This window comes from Mirounga leonina, unplaced genomic scaffold, assembly GCF_011800145.1.
Source record: "Mirounga leonina isolate KUSES-001 unplaced genomic scaffold, KU_Mleo_1.0 Mir_115, whole genome shotgun sequence".
NCBI classification, from domain to species: domain Eukaryota; kingdom Metazoa; phylum Chordata; class Mammalia; order Carnivora; family Phocidae; genus Mirounga; species Mirounga leonina.
The window spans coordinates 32,958,375-32,972,562 of NW_023270268.1; the positions used below are offsets into that span (position 1 = coordinate 32,958,375).

At 40.6% G+C, this 14,188-nt stretch overlaps 1 pseudogene; it reads right to left on the bottom strand.

Moving 5' to 3' along the window:
* Positions 1–6,100: 6,100 nt before the first annotated feature.
* On the bottom strand, positions 6,101–8,207 carry LOC118004216 (annotated as a pseudogene).
* Between the last annotated feature and the right edge of the window lie 5,981 nt (positions 8,208–14,188).

The following is a 14,188-nucleotide window of genomic DNA, read 5'->3' on the forward strand; positions in this document are numbered from 1 at the left end:
TAGATGGCGGCTGTAATTCTTTATCCTAACCACAAGGCCTTTTCAGATCTGGGTCTTAGCTGCTCTCACAATAGTCTTGGTTATCCGCAGACAGTTGGCTGTTCCATGTGCTGTGCTGGTATGGTATAATAAGAAATATATATTTTATCTTTGTCTCTGTTCTTGGCACAGTGCTCCTTGGAATTTCCTGAGAGATAAAAGTGATAGGAACATCTTTTGTTAATTGTAACAAGCCCTTTTCAACTACACCTGAGTTTAGGCTAATGAGGCAACTGTTGGCAGGTCCTTAGACATCATCTTTTAGGATGGAGGCTGCTCACCAGAAAGACCAAACTTTGATTAGAAGCTTGGAATTTCCAGGTCCATTGCTATACCCAGACATCTCAGTTGGAGATTGAGTTCAATCACTAATGGTCAGTAATTTTATCAATCACCTATATAATGAAATCTACATAAAAATCCCTAAATGGCTGGGTTCAGAGAGCCCTGATGCTGAGCTTTGGGAAATTCCATGGTTTTTGCCAATTATGGGACTTAACCTGGTAACTGAGCCCAATCCTTCTTACTCTTGGATCTCCAGATCGATCTGGCAATTCTATTATGTACGCTGCCTCCAAAAGACTTGGTTTGGTGTGTGTGGGGGTTGGTGGAGGTAGGTGGGGAGAGGTGGTAGAGTAAATGGCATGGGTATCCCTCTCAGGGACCCAAGAGGGTCCACATTTCTTCCTTTCTACTTGGTCATTACAGTACTGGTTTTTGATGTCCCAGTATTCCCACAGAGTGTACTTATTTTTCAGTAGCATAATGACAATGTGTTTCCCTTTGACCTTCTCTCCCCTTTGACTCAGCTCCACAGATTATAGAATATTATGCAGTCTACTATGAGTGGGGATTGGGAAAAAACTGTCTTTGAATGTCTTTGACCACACACATTCTTTCAAATCTTTTAATTTATGGCATAAACTATGACTTGACTTCTTCAGAGCTTAGAATGTCAATGCCCTCCAGCCAAGACCAGGAGGAACATACTTGTAGTAGAACAAATTTGGCTTATTATTTGGTGCAGTGAGGGAGAACACATACCGTAAAGAATCAAGGTGTTGTCGGTAAGAGGGTGTTAGAAAGGACTTATTATAGAATTTGGGCTTGTGTTAAGAGATTTTGAAAGGGTTTAAGAAAATGGGGGTTTTGCTCTGGATTGGATGCTGTCAGGAAGTAGGGTAATTCTATGATTGGGTATCTTAATATATTTTATCTAGCAGGAGGGAAGATTAGACAGAGACTAAAGCTATAATTGGTAAAGAAGCAGCAGTCATTCATATTAACTGGGGGAGGGAGATATTGGGTATCTTTGTGGCCTGGAAAGATTTGTGTTTTCACTGTGTTCAGACATGAGTATGGACTGGTCTTGTTTTTGTCTTGATCCATTATGGTTTCATAGTAGCCTTGTCTGATACTGACATTCTATGAAACTTTTTATGATTTACAGGAGAATACCCAGACCTATCTCTGGGTGCCGGGCCAGCTCCTAGCAAAACCAAGGCCAGGCTGAAAGTATTAAGCCAGCTCCCAAATGTCAGGGGCTGCTTTTTTCTTTCTCAGTATATGAAACCCAGATTTATGAGCCCTAAATGGATTTTTGAAGTACAAAAGCCAAGAATACATTATTTATTTTTTCCTATGTTCCTGAAGTCTAGCTTCTCAAAGAGAGGGGAACCTTGAGATATCAGGTAGTCCTAGAGAAAATGATATCAAAATTACAATATTAAATCATTATCCGGTTATCTGTACAATATTAGCACGTGATTGGTACTATGATGGAGGTAGCATTGTGCAGGGAGAACCTAACACAGCCTCTTCCTGGAAGAGGTGATTGAGATGACTTTTTCACCAAAAGAGGGAGAGGGAAGAAAAGGTATTATAGGTAGAAAGAAAAGCACCCATTGGCAGAGCTGGGGGAGGAGAGGGTACACTAGAGAAGTCAGTCATGGTACTTGTCTTGCTCACAGTTCCTTTTAAGTAAAAGCAACGGATTTCACCCCTGTCCAAAGTTGATTGGATCAGAAGTGCTTACTGACCCAAAAGGGCAGCCACTTTGTAGGCTGGTCAGCAACCTGTGAGGTTGTCCTGCACATAAAGAGGAGCTGGGTCAATCCGATTTTTTTTTTTTTTCAGGATTGTGGACTAGGAAATGCCAAGAGAAAGAGGCTTTGAGGGGCTAAGAGTTGAAGTTTAAACGCTGTGTGAAGAGGAGCCTTGAGGAAGACTGGTAGTCAAGAGGGATCGTGGACAAAGTTATGGGGACTCAAGGCAGAGAAATGGCAGGTTGAAGGAATAAGCAGTGGGGTGACTTCAATAGACAAACCCCAGGGAGAGAAGATACCTGACAATAGCTGACTCCTCTAAGGGCAGAGTGGCAAAGTGGAAATCACTCAATCCTGCAGTTCCTCTTTTTCTGTGGGTAGAGACTGATTCGACCAGAATCTTTTTTCCTGGAGTTCACATCCTTTCCTCCTCCTCAGCACTCCACCGATAGCCTTACAGTGCTCCTCCTCTGACTCAAACGTATTTGAATTATGTTTTTTTAAAAATTTTATTATGCTATGTTAATCACCATACAGTATATCATTAGTTTTTGATGTAGTGTTCCATGATTCATTGTTTGCGTATAACACCCAGTGCTCCATGCAGAACGTGCCCTCTTTAAAACCCATCACCAGGCTAACCCATCCCCCCACCCCCCTCCCCTCTAGAACTCTTAGTTTGTTTCTCAGAGTCCATAGTCTCTCATGGTTCATCTCCCCCTCTGATTTCCCCTGCTTCATTTTTTCCTTCCTGCTATCTTCTTCCTCTTCTTTTTTTTAACATATAATGTATTATTTGTTTCAGAGGTACAGGTCTGTGATTCACCTATTTGAATTCTTTAAACTGAAAGAACCCAACCAAAGCAAGCACAGAGGGAAGCAGGGACCAGACCCCAGTGGGTGCTGTCTGCTAAGACCTGGGGCTTTTAGATAAACGCCCCATCAGAGCTCATTCAATTCTAAGTGACGGAAAACCCATCTGTTTGGTTTAAGACCAAATAGCATTGTGTTATCTCATATAACTGAAAAGTCCAGGGGTAGTTAGCGTGAGGCATGCTGGCTTCAGGGCCTTGGACAATGTCATTAGGACTGTGTCCCCATGTCTCTGCACTGTCCTTCTTTATGTGGTCTTCAGGCAGTCTCCTCTCCAGGTTTATATCCTGTGGACATAGGGTGTCTTCTTGGTTGCTTTGGAAAAAATCCTGGGAATGAGGATTAGGTCAACTTGAATTAGGGACCTGTCCCTGAACAAATCCCCATGGCTGTTAATACCTAGTGGATTGGTGGGACTAGCCCTGTTCAACTGCAAGGATAAGATTGAGGGTAGATGCTAGACAGGCAAATTTAGCAGTCTGTCAGTGTGTCCTCATGTGTATGTGCTTGTGTATTTAAATGCCTCCATTAGTTCTAGCCACTAGGAGATGAGGAGCCTAGATAAGAAAGAAAAAACAAAAACACAGCCATTATCTGGACACAAATGCATCTTTTAATTTTAGTAAGAATCAGTTCAGAAGCCAATATACATTTAATCTGTTTTCATTATTATTTTTTTTTATCTTTCAAAATAGCTTTGGAATTTGATGTAGGTGGTGGCACCATGATTAGAAGGTCATAGGAAGGGGCGCCTGGGTGGCTCAGTTGGTTGAGCGACTGCCTTCGGCTCAGGTCATGATCCTGGAGTCCCGGGATCGAGTCCCACATCGGGCTCCCTGCTCAGCAGGGAATCTGCTTCTCCCTCTGACCCTCTTCCCTCTCGTGCTCTCTGTCTCTCATTCTCTCTCTCTCAAATAAATAAATAAAATCTTTAAAAAAAAAAAAAAAAAGAAGGTAATAGGAAATGAGGTTCATGATGAGCCTAGAAGGAAACCAGCAGTGTGTAAGAGAAGGGTAGTTTCTGGAATTGAAAGGGTTGAATCTGTTCTGTCATTTACCAGCTTCAGTCATTTAGCCTCTGGGCTTCAGAATCTGTAGATGGGGATGGTGATAGACATCCTGTAGTGCTGTTGGTGAGGGTTAAATGCAAGATAAAATATCTGGCACGTGGGAGGTGCTGACTAATGGTAGCTATTGTTATCAGGAGCCTCCCTCCAGGCTATGTGGCTCAGCATTCCAAGATCCTCCTCCCTTCAGGCAACACACACCCGATTATTTCAAACTCCCTGTCTGGTTGCTCTGCCTGAGTCTACACCCTGCCAACTCCAGGTAAAGAAAACCCTTGGTTGAAATCGGTTGACAAGGAACACTTTGAAAAACTATAGGTTGAATTCAGCTGATAGCAAGTTAACAATTAGCCAAAATAGCCTGATTATGATTAGAGAAAACATATATCAAAATTCAGTCTTTTTATTTTCCAGATTAGTTTGTGCATGTGGTTATTGACTCCTGTTATAAGTGACATTCTAAAACCTTATGCCCAGCAGTTTGTAAAGCAGCCCTAGAAAGAGTGTTTGTGTATGTGTGTGTATGCATTTGTGTGCATATGTGTTTTGTGTGAATGAGAGGAAGAGTGGTGTTGCTGAAGGGACCATGCATCTGGGAACAGAGCCTGATGAAGTCCCTGGCAGGTGGTAGGATCCTTGCCAAAGCTGTGACTGTTCCTGGGGAGTGACTGACGGGTTTGCTTGACTCTCACTCGAGGCTGTTTTTGCTGTGGCTGTCTGCAGTAGAGTAGGCCCAGAGAAAATGTCTCAATGGAGAATTCAAAAGCTGGTTTTGATTAGAGCCTTGCAGCAGCCAGAGCAATAAAAGGCAGTCAGTGGGAACCTGGCTCTGTGGCTCACGAGCTAAGTACTGGTCCAGAGCTATGTCATCTATGCATTAATGCATCGTCTGCCTCATACTTGCAAGCCAGGTGTGTGGGATTGGCAGGGTGAACCGGCTCCAAATCAAAGCCCAAGGGGATGTCCTGAACTTCTTTCATTGGCCCTTTCTCTAGCTTAGCAGAGGGGAATAGCGGAAGCCTGTGGGACAGTTGGTTGGCAGCTGGAACTTTATCAAGGTAATGTCAAATTTTAAGGCTTATAGTTAGTACTGCTGGCTTCCAAGTCCTATTTTTCTAGCTCAGAAATTAAAGTGCAATGAGAGTTTGTTCATTAGTTCATTCATTCGTTAGTTTGTTCGTTCATTCATTCATTCATTCTACCCTGTATTCCTCTTAAAAGAAACAGAAGTATTTTTCAATAAAGAGAGAAGCCACTGAGGGACAGGACTACAGATGTACCTCAAACTTTAGCTGATATTTTAATATAATTGATCTTAAAAATATAGTTCTGGGCTTCCTAGAAGGGAAACACATTGTATTTGATAAAGGGAAGCATACCAGCACATCTCCAGAGAAACTTTTTCTTGTTATAATGTCCCTATGTGCCAAACAGGTGTGTAAATTCCTCTAAATCAGTGGCTCTTCAAGTGTGGTCCCTGGGTCAGCAGCATCTGGGAACTTGTTAGAAATGCAGACTCTCAGGCTCTACCCCAGACCTAGGAATCAGATACTCTGGGGGTGGGGCCCAGCAATCTGAGCTTTACCAAACCTACTAGGCATTTCCGGAAGGATGTGAAATTTGAGAACCACTGTTTTAAATGTGCTTAATGTTTAAAGAGGGGCCAGGTGCTACTGATTACTTTGATGCCTTGTTTAGCATGTCCACAGCAATCTGCAAAAGCAGGTGACCCATTTCTTGGTCTTCCCCATACTTACGGTCTTTGTATAACACTGTATTAGGGAGGCCAGACTGTCTGTCACTAGGTTTATTCAATCCCAGCTTGTTTTCAGGAAGATGATGGCTATTTTTGAAAGACACATTTCTATCAGCTTTTTTTTTTTATTTTTATATTTTACACATTTTATTATTTGTTCATGAATCAGGTTGGTCTGAGGACACACGAGTATCTGGCTAACTCATAAAAGTAGCTTTAAGGATTGGGATGGTATTTGTGGTCTTTTACATTTATTGCAACATCATTTATATTATCTACTTGCTAAGCAGGGAGAGGCCCAGAACGGACACATCAGACTGTTAGGAGCAACATGCTGGGGGTGTCAGAAGTAGGGAATACAGAGCAGCTACGGCCTCTGTTTGAAAGGCAGGGTCTATGAAGGTCTCCACAGCAAGAGTGCTCTGCAGGACAGGTCTTCTGGGGTAGGGAGGAGCCCTCTGAGGGGGATGGCAAACAGCCTCTGCTGGAAGAGTGCTTGTCGGAACAGGGCCCCACACGCGGCATGGCCCCAGGGGTCTGGGGACAGAGGGGCTCACAGGGGCACCACCTGAAGGGCGGGCAGAGGCCCCCAGGGAGGGGCTATGTACTCTTCCTCTCTGAGCTGCAGTAGCACGGTGTTTCTCTTCTTGGGCCAGCTGTAGACGTGAGTGCTCTGAAGCCAGGTGGGCATATGCTCCTTCTTAGCATTTGGGAAGAGCACAGGGATGAATCTGAAAGTCATGCTTCCTTGTTCTATGGACTTAATCTGCATCCTTCAATGAATGTCCTTAGTATGTAAGCCATGCTCATCCTTGCCCAGCTGTGACTCAGCATCTTCCACATCCTGTTTGTATTTGGGGCCGACTGCTACAATTATCATCATTGTCTTTTCTCTAAGGTAGCGTTCCATCCACTTAATGATATCAATATCTGGGATTCTATCCTCAAATATGTCAATTGCAGTTTGGAAGCCATTTACCAACAAAAAGTTCACGAATTTCACCACCTCCATGGCTGTGTCCATAGAATAAGTGATAAAGACTTTCCGTAATTCTTCTGGCAAATGGCTTGTTTTCAGAGTTCCTCTGGCTGGAAGGTTACTAGGGGGTCTAGGGACAGCAGCTGGGGATGGAGCCTGGGGATCTGGTGGTCTCAACTCTGCAGGATACCCCAAGGACTCCTCAGGAACTCCAGCTGGATTAGGTGGCTGGTTATATAGTTGGTCCCTCGGGAGCCTTGGGGAGGAGTGGTCTCTTTGTCCAGGCCTCTCATCTTGGTCCCAGGGGCTGGGGTAGTTCAGGACCTTCTGCACAGGGCGCAAGCCCGTCATGCTGGCTCCAGGTAGGAGCTGCCCACATACAGCCGGCTGGACCACTTGCTGGTAGGCTGCTTGGGGGTGGTCGTGGCCACATGGCACCTGCTGATAGGGACTCCAGAATAATGGTAATGACAGTTTCACTGAACATGCAGGGGAGGGTTGGGAGGCAGCATCTGTGCACATACTGGATACCTCTGACGTTCAAACTGAGAGGACCTGAGAGCTCTGGGGAGGTGTGGGGGTAACACACAGAGGTGAGGGGCAGGGGCCTTTCTAGCTGCCTGATGCCCAGGACATCCTGGGGCTGGGAATCATACCCTGTGTCTGTTGTAGGCAGATCTGGAGCTGCTTGTTTCTTGTGGGGCCCGGGCTATTGCACCATCTCTTGGCTACTGCCTGAGGAGTCTGCTGAGGCATTAGGTAAATTTTGGTCTGATTTGCCTGAGTCATGGCTAGTGTCAGGAGAAGCTGCTGAAAGCTGAGATCCTAGCCATTGATGCCGTTTTTCCATGCAAAAACTGATGCTCTGGAGGAGGGTTCCAGTCACAGACTCAGGCTCATGCTTGCTGGCTGCAGAGAAGCCCGAGGGAAAATCTTTGCCCGGATCTGGGTGTCTCCTCCAGAAGCTGTCTTCACTCTCCTCCAGGATTTTAATGCGCAGGCAGGTGACCTGCTGGGTCATAGGCCGTAGGTGATTTGCAAGTTTCAGGGGTGGGTGAGCCTGAGAAAAGTCTCCTGAAGAACAGTGAGGGGTTTTGGGCGCTGACAAGCTGTTGGCTGCCATGTTCCTTAGATTTGGAGCAGGTGGTTCAATCTGGGATTGGTTAACTGACTTGGGTATGGTTCTGACTCATTAACCTCCACAGGAGTGCTCTGGTTCATTCTAGTTCCTTAGCACCACCAAGGACAGAAAGACTGGCCCTCCATCAGCTCTTTTCCCTTTCAGACTTGTAGTGATGTAACATAAATGCACTTTTGCCTTTTTAGCTGCAAATCTTTGTCAGTATTGTTAGGAAAAATACCCTGTAAAATATAACCAGTGTAATTTCCTTGCAGTTTCTCCCTTAATATGTGCCTTACCATCTTATTAGAGGTAGAAATTTAATTTACATCCAGTAAATCTAATCAAAATTTCTAATTCCCCACAACGTACATTTACATTTATCTTCTCTATTGAAATCAGCACACTCATCCATCTGGATATTTGCAGAACAACTAGCTTTTTCTTTTCTATGGAATTTCATGTTTTCTATTTTTTTTTTTCTTAAAGCAAACTTAATGAACAATTTAAGTAAGAGCAAATGAAAAATTCAGATATTTGTCCTTCAGTTTCAAAGATAAATGAGAGACTTGATGTTTTGTTTTTTATTCAGGTATACCATGTTATATAGACTCACTGAATGTATATCACACTGTTGAAACATCTCCAAGGATTCTGCATTTAGAGCATTTCAAACTTTTGGCCAAGGTCAACTAAAATATCATGTGTGTGATCTTTCTTCTTTCATCCACCCTATCTAGGACAATGCCACTGAATCTCTTTCTGTATAAGAGCACGTGGTCTTGATTATTGTAGCTATATAATAGTCTTGAAATTGGGTAAACTGATTCCTCCCAATGTCTTCTTTTTTCCAAAAATAGTTTTAATTATTCTAGTTCTTCTGCTTTTTCTATGTAAATTTTATAATCTGGTTTATATCTGCAAAAAATATTGCTGGGATTTGGTAGGAATTGCATTAAACTATATATCAACCTGGGGAGAGTTGACATCTTTACCATGCTGAATCTTCCAATCCATAAATAATGGTATACCTCTCCATTTATTTAGACTTCCTTAATTTCTTTTATTAGCATTGTATATTTTTAAGAATACAAGTCCTGTATGTTTCATTAGATTTACACCTAAGTATTTAATTTTTTTGAGAGATTTTAAATAGTATTCTATTTCTAAATTTGGTGTCCATGTGTTCATTGTTAGTATATGGAATCACAACTGAGATTTTTCTGTTTATTTGATATTCTGTGACCTTGTTGAATTCACCTGTTAGTTCTTAGAAGGTTTTTTCTTTTTTTTTTTTTAATTCCTTGGGTTTTTCTATGTAGGTAATCATGTAATCTGCAAATAGGGATAGTTTTATTTCTTCCTTTTTGATAGGTATGCCTTTTCCTGCTTTACTGCCCTGGTTAGAACCTACAGCATTATGTTGAGTAAGAATGATGAGAGCAGACATCCTCATCTCATTACTGACCTGAAGGGGAACACATTCAGTTTTTTCCCAGTAAATATGATGTTAACTGTAGTTTTTTTTTTTTTAATATGATCTTTATCAATTTGAGGATGTTTTCCTCTATTCTTAGTTTTCTGAGATTTAAAAAAAATCATGAATGAGTATTGGATTTTGTCCAGTGCTTTTTCTGCACTGACTGATCATATGATTTACCTTCTTTAACCTGCTAATGTGGTGGATTACATTGATTTTTGAATATTGAACCAGCTTTGCATCCCTGGAAAAAAATCCCGCTTAATCATGATATATCATTCTTTTAACAAACTGTTGAATTCTATTTGCTAATATTATTTTAAGGTTTTTTGCATCTGTTCTCATAAGGGATATAGGTTGGTAGTTTTATTTTTTGGTATTGTTTTTGTCTGGATTTGGCATTAGGTTAATACCAGCTTCATAAAACAAATTAGAAAATGTATCCTCCTATTTTCTAGAAGAGATTGTGTATAATTGGTATTAATTCTTCCTTAAATATTTGGTAGGATTCTCCAGTGAAATCCTCTGGGCCTGAAAGTTTCTTTTTTTAAGTAGTTTTTAAATTATGAATTCAATTTTCTCAACAATTACAAGGCTATTCCAATTACTTATTTTATATTGGGTGAATTGTGGTACTTTGTGTTTCTTGAGAAAGTGGGCCATTTCATCTATTGTTATGTATGTGTGTGGAGTTGTTTGTGGTGTTCTTTTACTTTTCTTTTGATGTTTGCATGGTCTATAGTGATATCCCCTATTTAATTCCTGATATTGGTAACTTGTGTATTCTCTTTTCTTCCTTCTCAATCTTGTTAGAAGTTTATCAATTTTATCAGTCTATTCAAAGAAACTGCTCTTTGTTTCATTGATTTTTCTTTAATGTTTTACTGATTTCAGTGTCATTGATTTCTGCTCTTATCTTTATTATGTCATTTCTTCCACTTGCTTTGGGATTATTTTGCTTTTCTTGTTTTGGTTCTTGAGTTGGGAGCCTAGATTACTGATTTTAGACTGTTACCCCTAGTGCTATAAAATTTCCTCTAAGCACTGTTGTAGCTACGTCCCACACATTTTGATAGTTTGTGTTTTTATTTTCATTCAGCTCAATTAATTTTTTTTTATTTCCTTGAGATTTCATCTTTGATCTAAGGATTATTTGGAAGTATGTTATTTAGTTTCCCAGTATTTTAAAATTTTTCCTTTATCTTTCTGTTATTGAACTTTAGTTTGATTCCACTGTGGTTGTAGAGTACACTCTTAAGATATTAATTCTTTTAGATTTTTGAGGTTTATTTTATAGCCCAGGACATGATCTGTCTTGGTATATGTTCCATGAGCCCTTGAAAAACATGTGTATTCTGCCATTATTGGGTGGAGTGTTCCATAAATATTGATTAGATCTTGTTGGTTGAATGTGTTGTTGAGTTCCTTTATATCTTATTTTTTGTCTAGTTCTATAAATTGCTAAAAGAGGGTTGTTGAAGTCTCCAACAATAATTAAGGATTTGTCTCTTTCTTTTTTCAGTTTTTGTCTTACATATCTTGCAGCACTCCTGTTTTGTGTATACATGTTTAGAATTGCTGTCTTCTTGGTGGATTGGCCCTTTTATCCTTATATAATGTCCTTCCCCATCTCTGGTAATTTTCTTTGCCTGAAGTCCACTCCTGCTTTCCTTGGTTACTGTTTGTATGATATATAGTTTTCTATTATTTTATTTCAACCTGCCAATATCATTATGTTTGCAGTGTGTTTCTTGTAGATAGCATATGGTTGGGTCAGATTTTTAAATCCACTCTGCCAATCTTAGTCTTTTAATTAGTACATTAAAATCATTTATATTTAATGTAATGATTGATATGTAAATATTGATATGTTAATAAGCCTCCCATTTTATTTTTTGTTTCCTCTTTATTCTGTTTTCTTTTTCCTGCCTTCCTATGGGTTTTTTGAACATTTTTTAGAATTCCGTTTTAATTTATGTACGGTGTTTTTGAGTGTATCTTTTTGTATAGATTTTTTTAGTGGCTGCTCTAGATATTACATTATAAATACACATAACTTATTGCAGTCTATTGATGTTGTTATTTTACCAGTTTGAGGGGAGCTTAGAAACCTTGCCTCTTTTTATGTCCCTTTACTCTATCCCACTTATTTAAATATTTCCTCTATATATTCCTCTTAGAGGAATCTATATTAGAACCACATGATTCTATAATTTTTGCTTCACTATCAATGATAAATTAGACCATTCCAGTGTAGAAGAAGTCTATTTTATTTACCCACAATTTAGCTGCCATGTTCTTTCTTCCTTTTTGATGTTCTAAGGTTCCTTCTTTATCATTTCCTTTCTCTTTGGAGAATTTTCTTTAGCCTTTTTTTTTTTTATTTAAAAGGAGAGGTCTGTGGATGGGGTGCCAGGATGGCTCAGTTGGTTAAGTGTCAGACTCTTGATTTTAGCTCAGGTCATGATCTCGGGTTTGTGAGATAGGGCCCTGCGTTGGGCTTTGGACTCACTGGGGAGTCTGCTTGAGATTCTCTCTCTCTTTCCGCCTCTGTTCCTCCCTCTGCTTGTACTCTCTCTCTCTAAAAATAAATAAATAAATCTTTTTTTTTTTTTTTTTTTAAGAGGTCTATGGTGACAAATTCTTAGTTTTCCTTCTCCAACCTCCTGCCTCATTTCCTTTCCTCCTTGGTTGGTCAGTGACCTCACTACATCCTTCGGGAACACTCTTGTTTCTCCAGAGCCAAATATTCAAGTCTCTCTGCTCCTGTACTGACATTCTCTGTCTTTTGCTACAGTGGAAGAAGCATACTTCAATGAATGCTAGAATCCTTCCCCCCTCTCATCTTCCTTAGGCCTCTGTTCCTGCAGCAATCCTTCTTTTCCTTCCTGTATCTTCAATCTGTCCCATACTACTGGATCACTCCTGAAGGCCTATAAGTACATGCGTAAATATCTCCCATCTTGAAATGAAACAGAGCCAAATCAAACACCACACCTTCCTTGATACCAATTTCCTTTGTAGTCACAACCCCATCTGTGCTCCTTTTCTGAGCAAAATTTTTGAGTTGTCTACTCCTGCTGTCTCCATTTTCTTTTTTCCCATGTAAGAGTTAACATTAAAATAAAAATTAAGTTATATTATGAAATCTTTCAAATAAATGGAGAAGTTCATTCACTCATCATTCTACTGGCTTTTGCCTCTACTCTGCTGTTATATACTGTTCTTATCAAGGTCACCAATGACTATGTTGCCAAATCTAATTTACCTTTATTTTCATTTAACTTGTTCCTATATTCATTTCTATGATACCACCTTTTCCTCGTTTTCTGGTTTTACTTCTAGCGTTTCTGCCCTACCTTCACTAGCTCCTCCAGGACTACTAGGATAGTATAGAAATGCCACTGGGCTTGTTCCTGCCTTTCTCCTTTTCCACATTTTCTCTCTTCATGAACTCATCCAGTCTTACAGCTTAGATACCACTATATACTGATAACTTCCTAGTTGGATCTCCATCCCTGACCTCTCCCTTGAACACCAGGTTCAGATGTGCATGCTTGACATTTCCACTTAGATGTTTAATTCACCTCTCAGACTTACTAGGTACAATTTACTTAAACTCTGGATTTTTTTTTTTTTAAAAGATTTTATTTATTTATTTGAGAGAGAGAGAATGAGAGAGAGCACATGAGAGGGGGGAGGGTCAGAGGGAGAAGCAGACTCCCTGCTGAGCAGGGAGCCCAATGCGGGACTTGATCCAGGGACTCCAGGATCATGACCTGAGCCGACGGCAGTCGCTTAACCAACTGAGCCACCCAGGTGCCCAAACTCTGGATTTTTAACATCCTTCCCTATGACCCCTTCTTCTTTAGGTTTTCTGAATCTTCAGAAATGTCATCCTCTCAGTTGTTTGAGCTCTAAACCTAGGAGTCATTTAAAATCTTATCTGTCCCTCACCCTATCCAAACCATTAGCAAATAATCTAAAATACATCTGGAATGTTTTGGCTTCTCTCCATCTTTAATATCTCCACCCTAATCCAAGGCACCATCACTTTTTCATGGACCACTGTTCATAGCCTTCTCTGTGACTTCTGCTTCTACTCTTGCTCTTCTATGAAACCAGAGTCTTAGGTTAAATATATAAAAAGACTGAAACCACAGTAAAGTACGGTAATAACAGCATGATACCTGAATGAACAAATGTTAATGTTTGGGCGTTTTTACTTCAAACTTTATTTTTCTAAAGAAGTAAAATAATATCAGTTAAGTTAAACCTCTTCATGTCTTCTTCCCATGGCCATTCCCCCTTTCCTTCCTTTTCTTAAAAAAATTTTAGGGGATAGGGTTAAGATGGTGGAGGGGTAGGGTGACCCTAAGCTTGCAGCCTCCCTTGAACACAGATACATAAATATCAAATCATTCTAAACACCCAAGAAATTGATCTAAGGACTGAGAGAACAAAGCTGCATGTCTACAAGCAGAACAAATAACTACTTCATGGAAGGTAGGAGCTGCAGAAAGTTGGTTTGGGAGAGAAAAGAGCCGTGGTCTGGGGAGGGGAGGGAGTCCTAATCAGAGAGAGAGGAGTGAGAAAAAAAAGAGAGAGGAAGAGTGAAAACGTGCATAGGGGATTGCACAAGGAAAACTTCCCCAAAACCACTGACTGGGAAAAGAAGGTTTATATACTCCAAGTTTTTTTAAAATAGCAGAGTGCAGAGTCTCAAGTTTCAGAGGTCAGCACCATTGCCAGGGTCACTGGTGGGCTTGTTGGTGCTCTGGTGGGAAAGGAGGGCAGAGACTTGGGAGTAGGAACCAGGACTGAGGATC